Raw genomic sequence first — 12,406 nt, forward strand, 5'->3', positions numbered from 1 at the left:
TATATTTTATTTTGCCTTATTTGATTATTGGAGAATTCATCTATATTGGAGGTGTTATACTCAAGGCTGGGGGCCAGATCCAGCCCATGGGGTGCTTAGATCTGGCCCATGGGCCCACCCCGGAAACAACGAAGGACTAGCTATGGTGCCTGTTCCAGCAAAAAGAGAGCTCAAGAGGGTCATGCGTGGCCCTCCCAGGCTCCATTTCTGGCTGCAACAGCCTCCTGCAACCCTCTGCCAATGAAGGTACTCCATTTTCACTGGCAGAGGGATAAAGGAGACCATCGCAGCTTAAAACAGAGCCTGGGAGGGCTGACATGGCTGAAAACAGAGCCTTGATGAGTCACATCGAGGTCGCCACACTCACCCTGGCCACGCCCTCTGCCCCCCAAGGTCAAACAAAACTCTGATGTGACTCTCAATGAAATTGAGTTTGACACCCCTGATCTACATCCATAGGAACTTAAATCCTAGTAAGGAATGAAGTTTGCTCTCAGTTTATATTCTACTATTGCTCTGTCAGTGTTGGTCAGAGTGGTCTTAGAGGTTCTTTGGTTTGGCTGTTTATTGTTAGCTTGTTTGGCAGTTCCTTGATTATGATATTGTTTACTTCTTGATTGTTGATCTGGTGTTAATCTTGGTGTTAATCTATGCTTATCTGGATGTTGATTAGTCTGGAGATGCTTGGTCTGTTTCCTTTTTGGCTTTTTGATTGTCTCTTTTGCATGTTTATCTCTGTGTGTCTATTGATGACCAATTTTTTGGAGTGCCAGACTTCCAGAAATTCATTTTTGGACTTGGCTTAGTTTAGGATGGTCACAGTTTCCCAGTTGAAACTATGGTTAAGTCTATCTATAAGTTGAGAAATTAAAGAGTTTTCATAATGTCTTCTGACTGCTAGTTGATATTAATGGATTTGTTCTGTTAGCCTTGTGTACATAATGGCCATTGCAGACTTTATACCAGGGGTGTCCAACCTTTCACCTTCCCTGGGCCACATTAGAAGATGAAAATTTGGTTTGGGCCGCACATATAATAAATTATTATAAAATAATTATATTATAAAATTATATAATAAATTATAAATTATTTTTATTATTTATTATTAATTATTTATTAAAAATTATTTATTTTTTATTAATTTTCCGGCCAAATTTTGCGGGGAGTGGGGGGAAGAAAGCTCGCCCGCCTCGCGCCTACCTCTCCTCCTGCAAATGGCCCGGCTGGATGCGGCAGGACTGGAAGGCGAGGATCGGGAAGCGGCGGCGGCGGGGGCAGAAGCAGCGGCGGCGGGGGCAGAAGCAGCAGCGGCGGGGGCAGAAGCAGCAGCGGCGGCGGGGGCAGAAACGGCGGCGGGGGCAGAAGCGGCGGCGGGGGCAGAAGCAGCAAAGGCGGCGCCCGCCTTTTCTGTTGCTGCTTGGCGTGGCGCTCGCCTCGCCCCGCCTCGCGCCTGCCTCTCCTCCTCCTCCTCGCTGGCTCTTGCCAGAAGGTTGGGGTGGGCACTGGGCCGCATTACGAGGCGACCTGGGCCGCATGCGGCCCATGGGCCGCGGGTTGGACAAGCCTGCTTTATACTGTATGTTATAGGTGACTCCTGGTTTTTTTTTCTGGGACTGTTGGGTTGTTTGGTTTACTTAGATGCTTTGAAGAGCTTTAGTTCAGTTGTTTGCAATGCTGATTCATGTGCTTGTAATAGTCTGCTGTTGGTTTCTGAGATGTTTTTGATGTATGGCAGTGTTATCCTTTTTACTGCTTGTATTGGTTGTGCTTGAGTGATCAGGCACTTTTTAATGAGATTGCATGGATATACATTTTGTTGGAAGATGTTGTATAGATGATCTGTTTCCTTTTTCTGCAGTGTTTGTGCTTGTAAGAATAGAGTTCTTAGACAGCTTCTCTTGTGGGATGCTGGGTTATTTGGTAGTGGTTCACTTGATTGGTGTGGGTGATTTTTCAACACATTTGTGTTTTTAGTTTGCCAATGCCACTATGATCTATGCTGACCAGGATATCCAGAAAGGCTAATGAGTTGTTTTCTTCTTTCCTGGTGAATTGGATTTCTTTGAACAAGTTGGTGGGTTTATAGGTATTCTTTAAGGTATTCCTTTTTATTATGGTGAAGGTGTTCTGTATATATCTGATCCATAGTTTGAATTGTATTTGTGGGATTGCTATTGATTCCAGACATTGGATTACGACCTCACTATGAGTCCTGAAGGCAGTGATCCCCTAGACGTACCTTTAATTTGTGGGTAGGTTTGTCCGTCAAATTGAAAGTATTTGGTTAGGCAGAAGTTGATAAGATCCATGATCCTGAATATTTCAATCTTCATGTATTTGGTTAAGTTGGGTGTGCGGTGGAGCAATGTTATGATAGATTCTTTGGCTAATTCTGGATCCGTGGATGTGAAAAGGGTTATGATATCAAATGAGACCATGACTTCATCATCATCTATTGCCACATCTTTGATTCTTTGAAGGCACTCTAGTAGAGAGTTGGTAGAGTATGTGCTTCTCTTTGTGAAGTGCCGAAGCTTTTTTGTTAGTTCTTTCACTGTGTTGTAGGTAGGAGTTCCTGATAATGATACAATTGGACACAGAGAGAGATATGTCAAGCTTGTGTACTCTGGGGCATCTGTAGAAATGTGGGAGGGTAGTCCACTGCTTCTCATCTACTGTTGTTCTTCTTGGGTAATTTGGCTTTTCTTTGTGGAGAAAGAAAGAGGCATTAGATGGTACCTTTCTAAAACACTTAGTAAAATGCCCAATAAGAAGGAACCATATTTAGTTTTGGCGGAATGGGAATAGGATACCAGAAGATGAATTGGGGGGAAACTTAGGTTCCAGTTATCACCAATGTCTTCAGTTTGACATTAAAACTAAAACACACACTAACATTTTTAAACTTCAAGTGGACAAATTTTACCAAAATGGAGGAGTATCTAAAATATAAACTTGAAGGGTGGCATAAAGTGACAGGAGTCAGTGCTCAGTGGACACTGATTAAATCTGCCATCTTGGAAGCAACTAGTCTCTATGTGAGGTATATTAGTAAAAGCAAAAGAAAGAGAAAATCACTCTGTTTCACAGCAGGATAGGATAGTAAAGGAGGAAAAAAAACCTAGCATATAACAAAGATAGTAGAAATGTAGCTGATTGAAAGGTGTTCAAGAACTTATAGAAGGAAGCCAAGCAAATTATTCATGCTGCTAAAGCACTAAAAGAGGAGGAACTAGATAAATCCAAAAAGGGGGATAAAACCTTTTTTAGGTACATTTGGCAATAGAAAGAGAAAAAAACTGTACAATCACCAAAATAAAAAATGCAAACAATTCTTATGTTAAGCGAGATCTGGCTATAGCAAACCATCTAAACAAATATTTCTGCCCAGTCTTCTCAGAAGTAGCAGTAACAAAAGCAGGTTGGATATACCAGTCCTTAGAAGTACATATTCTTTTCCAGAGTTTTTAGAAATGGAGCCAATAGGTGACAAGTTAACCACTGGTTCAGTGGATAGAAAGTTGGCTCAGGTATAGATTCCAGTGTGTGCTTATTAATGGGGCAATGTCTGAACAGAGGCCAGTCACAATCGATGTACCACCAGGCTCAGTCCTAGGTCGTGTTCTTTTCAATGTGTTTGTAAATGATATTTTAAAAAAAGGATTGCTAGGTAAGTGTTGTCTTTTTGCTAATGAAACAAAGATGTGTAATAAGAATTCACAGTTTCCTTCTAACATGCAAAATGATTTGGCATTGCTAGTAGATTGGTTAAAAATGTGGAGACTGCAGTTCAGTGTTTCTAATTGTAAGATCATGCACTTAGTGAGGAAAAAATCCTCTGGAGGGTACAGTGTTGGGGGTACTGTGTTCGAACAACCGAAGAAAAGGATTTTGGTATATTCATAGCAGATGACTGCACAATGAGTAAATAATGTGGCCAGGCAGCTGTGAAGGTAAACAAAATTCTAGGATGCATCACTAGAGGGATCACCAGCATAAAAAAGGAGGTCCTAATCACACTATATAGGGTTTTAGTCAGACCCCATTGGAATACTGTGTCCAGTTCTGGAGACCTCACTTAAAAAAAAATTGCTAAGATTGAATGTGTCCAGCAATGGGCAACATAAAAAGTCAGACTCGATGGACCACTAGGAGTTTTTCAGTTTTCTATGGTTCTTAAAAACTTCTAGCACCCATAATTTCTGGAGGCAAGCCATTCCACTAACTAATTGTTCTAAATTTCTTCTCAAGTCAAGATTGGATACCTCTTTGATAATCTTGCCATGATTTATAAAGTGGATTAGCACAAAACCACATCTATAAGTTAACTATTATTGAATTTGTTTTTTGGGGGGAGAGGGAAGTTGCCACTAGAAAACCTATGGTGACAGTTAAAATGTTGTGCTATGTAAACTTATGTAACATAAGTATTTGGTATTCCTCCAAAGTTTTCAAGTTGGTATCCAAAGAAGAAATATATTAAATACATGGGGAGTAATTTTATGAAGTAAATTAAATCAAATCAAAGGTATTTTTGTTTTGTCATATCTTACTTCTTTTCTTGATACCAAGTACTTTTTAAAGTTAGGCTTCTAGCAATCATTCAAGGATTTGCTGTGGCTCTTCCTGGAGAAAATGTTGTATGGGACGATTCAGATACTGTATTAAGCCCAGAAAAGTCTAAATTCAAATATTTACAGACAGGAAACTGAATCGATGGCACTGAAACTAAATTACAGAAACCATTTTTTTTTTGCTATTAATTGATAGAATAAGTTCAATCGCTCATCCAATTATTTGCGGGGGGTGGGGGGAGATTATATTTTCATTCTGTTATAGATTCCCTTGCAGGGAATTTCCAATACTGATAGTGTTTCTTTGTAGTAATTTTATTAATACGGAAAATCCAAGTAAATGGAAACAACCTAGATAAATGTTTTCTTAAGTTTTCGCGGGTACTTACATGTATGGCATTCAGCTTTGTTCGGGTATTTTCCCACGTCATTGTAGTTGTGCTTTTAAAGTTAGATAAATCTCTATAGAGAAATCTCTATAGAAAACCTAGATAAATCTCTATAGAGGCCAGGCTGCCTTGAATGGATGCAGATGCGCCATTCAGAGGTAAAGTAAGTATTTTCTAAGAGTTCCTGCTCTGAACAATTGGCTGCAAACTTTAAAGGGTTGGTTGTGGGGCAGGGAAGAATGGAGAATGCTGCCCAAAAGCTTCAAAGTTCTTTCCAAAAAGAGGTTTAAAATCCATTTCTGGCTCGAATTGAAGCATTTTAGTTTTTCTGGAATGAGAGCTGAACTGTAAAAAGGTGTTGGGGGGGGGGGGGGGGGTTGGATAAAAAAGAGACCAAAAGAAGCCAAAAACGTAATACAGTGAATTGATTTTGGCAAAAGCATGTTGCACTGAAGATGAAAGAATTGAATCTGCTAAAATTCAGCCAAGCACCCAGATGCCTTCACAAATTCAAACTATGTTTAGAAACAGAGGAAAAAGTGAGGAACGTCCTCATGCAGTTCACTCACTTTAATCAACTTCTTTTACTTTTCAAGAAATGTCTTCTCCCCTATAATTCCACACCCCTTGTTTAAGAGATACAATATCCTCTCTTGTGTACTGTGGTGGTACACTGGTTAGAATGCAGTATTGTAGGCCAGGGGTCCCCAACCACCGGTCCACAGACTGGTACCGGTCCGTGGAACAAATCCTACCGGGCCGCTGGTATGCTGGGCGCCGCCATCTTGTTTTGATGAAAAAGTGCTTCCGGTGAGCTTTTCCGGGTAGAAAGCTCACCGGAAGCACTTTTTCATCAAAACAAGATGGCGGCGCCCAGCTGATGCCGTACCGGGCCACGGCATAAAAAGGTTGGGGACCACTGTTGTAGGCAAACTCTGTCCACAGCCAGGAGTTCGATCCTGACAGGCACAAGTTTGACTCAGCCTTCCATCCTTCCAAGTCAGTAAAATGAGAACCCAGATTTTTGGGGACAATATGCTGACTATGTAAACTGCTTAAAGAGTGCTGTAAAGCATTATGAAGCAGTGTATAAGTCTAAGTGCAATAGCTATTGCTAGGTATCTTTTTTGATGGTAGCAAGAATCATTTCTACTGTTTCCATTTTCTGAAAGGCTCACATATACAGACTGTCTTGGGCGTCTTCTTGATGTCTTTCTGCAGGTAATTCAGGACCTTATTTCCTAAACCCATCTGACTCTTTATGCTTAAGTTTCAAATATTCAGGATTGTTTTTTTAAGGTGACAACAATTCTTAGATCCTTGCTTAGGATTTGAATTATTACATTTCCACCAGTCTTAGATATTCCAATAAGAAAGTCCAGTTGCCTCTTAAAAAGCACCTTTGGGACAACTATGACCTGGATGACTGAGAACCTCCATAGACACCAATCTTAGACTGTAAATTTAACTGTAGATTACCTACATATAATAACCATTTGTTACTAATAAGTATAGCTTTGCTTTAGCAAAGCTTTTGACAAAGCCTCTCATGGAATCCTTATTAAGAAAATAGTCAAGTGTAGATTTGACAATTTCACAATTGCCTCAAGGATCATACTCAAAGGTAGCTTGAGTATGTCAAATCTACCTGGAGAAACTTCTCAAACGGAGTGCTCTGTCCTGGACCCAATTACTCTTAAACATTTTTTATCAATGATATAGAGTACCAAAATTGCAGATAACCAATCTTACCAAAATTGCAGATAATACAGATAATAAAATTGCAGATAGGAGAGGTTTCTAATAACATCTGATTTATATAACCACCCATCTTATCATAATTGTCTTCAAATATCTAAAGGTCACTCACATTGTAGAAGGTTCAGGCTTATTCTCATTTGCTCCAGAAGGTGAGCCTAATAGAATGAAACATTAAGGATGTGGCCATTAGGAAGTATTTTTGACTATAAAGAGCTGTCATTCAATAGAATAAGCTAAGTACTAGCTTCTGTCCCTTCCCTGGAGGTTTTCAAACATCTATCAGGGATAGTGTACTGAATCATGCAGTGTACAGGAGGGTGGACTTGATGACCTCTTAAGTCATTTCCAACTCCGTGATTCTATATTTGGCTCCCTGGGTGTAAAATATATTTTAAAAGATACTGTGCTGTGCAAATTTGACTCAGTGTGCCTGATCGTTATTTAAATACTGACAGCTATTAATTAGTGGTTGTCATGAGTTGCTTGTTTGCTACTTCTTGAGAAATCAAATCAAATCAAATCAAATCTGTATGCAATCTTTTCACATATCTTGTTCCCAGGTAATGCTGCTCCCATTTTTGAATACTGGAAGTTGATGTCCATGTATCTTAAAGACATAAGATTGAGAAACATTGCTTTAGATGCTTTAATTTATTACTACTGGTTCCCAATTCAAAGTATATGGTTATGGACTTTGGAGAGAGACGTATATGGTTATGGACTTTGGAGAGGGAGAGGGAGAGGGAGAAAGGGAGAGGGAGAGAGAGGGGGAAAGAGAGGGATTGTTAAATGTTAAAAGTACTTCCAATTAAGTCTATGATTGATGGCATTGTAGTGTTTAACTTTATTCAAAGGACTTGCAAGCAGGGGTGGGATTCAAAATTTTTAACAACCAGTTCTGTGGGTGTGGCTTAGTTGGTGGGCATGGCTTGGTGGTCATGTGACTGGCTGGGTGTGGCCAACTCAACATCACTCACATCGAGGCATGCATCTCCTCGCCTGGCCTCTCATGACTATGGGGATGCTGCAACAGTCGTAAGTGTGAAAAACGGCCATAAGTCACTTTTTTCAGTGCCATTGTAACTTTAAATGGTCACTCCACACAAGCAAAGTACCAGCAAAGGAGGAAAAAAAACTCCAGAGAAGTTCCAGAGACAGAAAGTCTAGTCTTGCCAAGAATGTAATAAGGGTCAACGGAGAGGCAGTTTCTGTAAGCAAACAAGAATGTTTCCTTCCTGCCTTTCTTACAGAATTAGGCCAGTAATTTCTTCTAACAACCAGTTCTCCAAACTGCTTAGAATGTTAACAACCAGTTCTAGCAAATAAGTGCGAATCTGTAGAATCTCACCTCTGGTTGCAAGCATAGCTTTAATTGACTGAGGCTGAAACTTCTTTAGAAATAGGCAATCAGCTGATAGAAGTGTGTTGGGAGGGGGAAACTAACCTCCAAGCTAAGATTTTCCAGGTTTCACCTCCTCGTTTATTTTATACTGATGTGTTTGTTAGATAGACCCCACTTTTCCTTTGATGCTGATTCAATAGCCCATTTTCTTACCAGGGTTTCCTTTTTATATCCACAGAAAATAAACTGCCCGATCTTCATGCAATAATAAAGGCAAAAGGACTTTGTCTGATGCTGGCTGTACTTCATTCCTACTTAGGGAATTTGCCTGGATTAAAACTGCTTTGATGAAATGATATTCAGAATTTGAGTGTCAGCAGGTGAACATGAACACCAAAACCTGCGGTCCGGCATGAACTACAATGTATTCATACTGGTTCTCCTCCTTATATACAAATCTCTGTTACCATGGCTGAAGGGTCATCATCCCTGGATGTTCTGGCAGAGCAAGATAGTAATGCACATTTAAACCACTAAGTATATAAAAAAGAAGACCGACAATTACTTTAACAAAAAGAAAAAGATGAGTAATTAGGTCGCTAATGAAAAGAGCTGGCAAAATAACAGATCTGATACAACTTACAAATCAAATATCGAACAGTCATATAGAGCTCATCAAAGTAATGAATGCATATAAATGACATAACTAGAACAAGAAAAGTGTCAGAATGCTTAAACAAGGATTACAAATATTATGCATCTTACTACGTAGGAACTGATAAAATGAAGAAACTTCTGGACAAGGAAAGCATAAGAAAGAATTCAGGCTGATAGTCATGCTAAAACAACTGCTTCCCTTTAAGGATAAGATCCCCAAAAGAAGTACTAGGTGTGTATATAAAATAAAATGCTAGTGTGTAGACAATTATATTGGATAAACAGGGTATTCCTGTATATATAGATTTTTTAAAAATACAGATTTTTTTTCAAAAAGGTAAAATGAATATTAGGCTAGAAAAACATGGGGAAGTCTTTACTCAATATCTATTTCTCCAAAAGTATTGGAGAATAAATTAATAAACACCCCCAAAAAACTGGGAGGAAAACTATCAAATGATGTCTATTTGATAATTGACATTTTGCTCCCTAAAACAGGTAGAATATGAGGGCATAACAGTTGTTGCTGAGTTCAGTTTTATGTTAGCAATAAAAAACTAGATACAAGGTAAAATATCAGCTCACAGTTCACTGATCTGCAAAACATTACTTGAAAAATCATTTTATTAAAAAAAATATTCTCTAGACCCAAATACATTGAGCAAATGGAGGTTTTCTGGAAAAGGAATGTGGAGATTTAAGGGAATAAAATTAATTGAGAACCTTGAGGGCAGGTCTTCCCTATTGCCTCAGAAAAATCAATGTGCCCTTAAAGAAATAGATGAAATGACTTTAGCTATGACCTCTAGCGGACATAATACAACAAAGCATGAAATTTTGACTACTCAAAAAACATTTCTTCCAGAAGGGATATGGTTTGATCAACACTGTGTACTCTGTCTGGCCCTGCATGCTGCATGGGCTATTTTGAGAGCAGAGACAGGATACAGTATATTATGAAGGGATTCTGATGAAGGATTTTGCCTCAGTAGACTAAGACAGGAAAGAAAGTCTTGTCCAGCTCTATGCTCATCTCTGTTTCCTAGCTGAGCCGAAGGTGCAGGGAACACAGTAACCTTCCCACCAAAGTGGCACCTATTTATCTACTTGCATTTACATGCTTTCAAACTTCTAGGAGAGCCCCTTCTTTAGGGACCAGTAATAGATTAACAGTATGGCAAGCTTCCTAGTAGGGCAGGAGGGGGACCCAACTGTCTTCAGCCCTCAGCATCATCAGATCAGCCTTGGAGAATAACTTTTGATCAAAACCTAATGCTGTGAAATGATTGATAAACAGCATCCTTTGATAGGCATGAAAGGCAGTTTAAAAACCCAAGGAAACCTCTTTGACCAACTTGGGATGCATATACAAAACAGTAATTATTAGTACCGTAATTTGCAAAATATTAGATGCTGTCTTCATCACAAATTGAATAAATTATACTCTAATGCTTTAGTCATTGTTTTTAGTCATTTGATAGAAAGCTCTTTAAACCTGACCTCATTTAATTCCATTAGTGTGCATCTATCACTCCTGAAATCATACTTAAAAATAAAAGAAAAAAGTTATAATATATTTCATTTTTCTTTGTACTCTTCTCTGTATCTAAGCAGTTTTCAAATGTAAACATTTGAAAATGTTTGAAAATGGATTATAATGTAAACACAACCAATACAAATAGACTCAAAAGTTTATTGCATACTTACAATACTTTGAGTGTATTTTGATTAATTATTCATATAAAGAATATTTTAGTATTTAAATCTGTTCCCATTATATTTGTGTCAGTTATAGACATATCAGCTAAACAGAACTGTATAGTTCAGAAGAGAAAATGGGCATCAGTCCAAATATAAATGGAAATGGCTAACGGATTTTATGCTAAAGTGCGAAGACATGTGGATTCTGCTCTGATTTGTTGTGAATAAACTAAATATATAAATGACCCTTGTCACATGCCTCAAGTGGAAAAAAATTATTTGACTGTACAGAGAAGCCATTTACTTGCCAATTATCAATGCCAGATATCATGCCATATCTTAAATTCAAAGCTGATATAAGGTCACTGACTATAAGGAGCTGCCTCAGTCAGACTTTTAGTTTTCTCAATTCAGTTCTTGTAACCCTGACCAGCAGCTCTTTAAGGTTTCATAACTGGGAACATTTTCAATTTTTCTTGGAGAAACTGAAAATTGGACCTTTTCCATACAAACTATTGTGTTTGATCTCTAAACATAGTCCCTCCTCTTTTTATTCACACAAAGACAATATGAAATGGGTTATAGTAAATATTAGCGATGCGTTCAATTAGCTGAAGGACAATACAAATATAGTTTCCTTTCTATTAAAGGGCAAAATGATGAAAAGTAGCAAGATTAGAAATCAAGAAAATCTAAGAACCAAAGTACAGAAAAAAATGTTTCAGGGATAGAAAATACTTAAAAAGGAAAGTTAAGTGACTATAACCTTTAGGGGGACTTTATAGGCTTCTCTTCATGATGTCATCAGGTGGATGTTAAAATATACACGGGGAAAGGATTATAATAATAATGAGCTTCAAAGGATGTGTACCAGTAGTGGTTATATAGAAACACACATGGTACGTATGCCATCTGATTCCAAGAAACTTTAAATAAACAAGAAGAAAGGTAGTGATCAAATATTTCTGCTTCACTAGTTTGTAAAGCATGTGTTAGAAATTAATGCAATGCCTACATTTCTAAGGGCTTTTTGTCAAACTCTGCACTACAAGAACATAAGAATTTTATTTATTATTCCCTTCCTCCCATTTTTTCCCCTCCATAAGTTCTATACATAATCAGGGCACCAATTCTAAAAGAATCAACAGCAATTGCGAGTCAGTTTCGTCCAGGCAGTTGCTCTCCAGATAGACTACAGCTCCTATCTATTCCTAGCCAACAAGATCGTTTGACAAAGGCTGGGTATATATATGCATTGCATCGGAGAAGCTTTGTTTCAAACATCCAGAAAGCGTACTTACTGTATCCAAGTCCAGAAGGATAAAAGTGCTATACAATCAGTTAAATTGACATAAATGTCCTAGAGCCGGCGAAGCAAAATAATAAGGAAAAAAAAAATGTGGAGGTGACCAATTTCAAACCTTGTTGGTGTTGTTTTTTTCCCTTTCAGTCAGCCCTGTCAATTCTTTCGTAACATGCTGGTCTGGGGAAAGAAATCAGAACTTTTTAGTCAATGCGAATGAAACATTCTCAAGACCAGAGGATGGCTGAGGTGGGAAGAAAAGAAGGAAAACTGGAAATCTCCGCTGGTCAAAAGAAAATCTGACGCTTGATTGAGCAAGAGTGAAAAGCCCAGGAAAATCTTTCAGACGTTTAGAGGCAACTCCGATGCTTGGAAAGTGAGGAAGGGCGGGAGGGAGGGAAGGAGGGAAGAGGCGTGTCTCTTCCCCACCGCCTCCGTCTCCGCTCCGACAGCCGCTGGGCTTCTCAGCCTGAGAGCGGCGCTGTCAGAGCCGGTGGCGTGCGGCGCAAAGCAAGGCTCCGCGCAGCTGAGGAGCCCAGAACCGACCCAACTTCGCAGGAGTTTCCCTCGGCTCCTCAGACATGCCCCCCACGGCCAGCCGGGTTTTGCTCGGAGGAGGCGGCGGCTGCTGCTGCTGCTGCTGCTTCGGCAGCGCTTCTGTGCAAGCCGTCCGGGACAC

The 12,406-nt window shown here is 39.3% G+C and overlaps 1 long non-coding RNA gene across 1 annotated transcript; it reads right to left on the reverse strand.

The window, feature by feature from the left end:
- Positions 1 to 1,573: 1,573 nt before the first annotated feature.
- LOC148132782 (uncharacterized) lies at positions 1,574 to 12,173 on the reverse strand. The gene is made up of 3 exons (XR_015749209.1): positions 11,726 to 12,173; positions 6,834 to 6,879; positions 1,574 to 2,705 (listed from the first exon to the last, which is right to left on the reverse strand). It is a non-coding gene; the product is annotated as an uncharacterized LOC148132782 (long non-coding RNA).
- Positions 12,174 to 12,406: the final 233 nt, after the last annotated feature.

The sequence above is a fragment of the Notechis scutatus genome, chromosome 1 (genome assembly GCF_049901735.1).
Source record: "Notechis scutatus isolate UNSWTSFEM ecotype Mainland chromosome 1, rNotScu1.2, whole genome shotgun sequence".
Lineage (NCBI taxonomy): Eukaryota > Metazoa > Chordata > Lepidosauria > Squamata > Elapidae > Notechis > Notechis scutatus.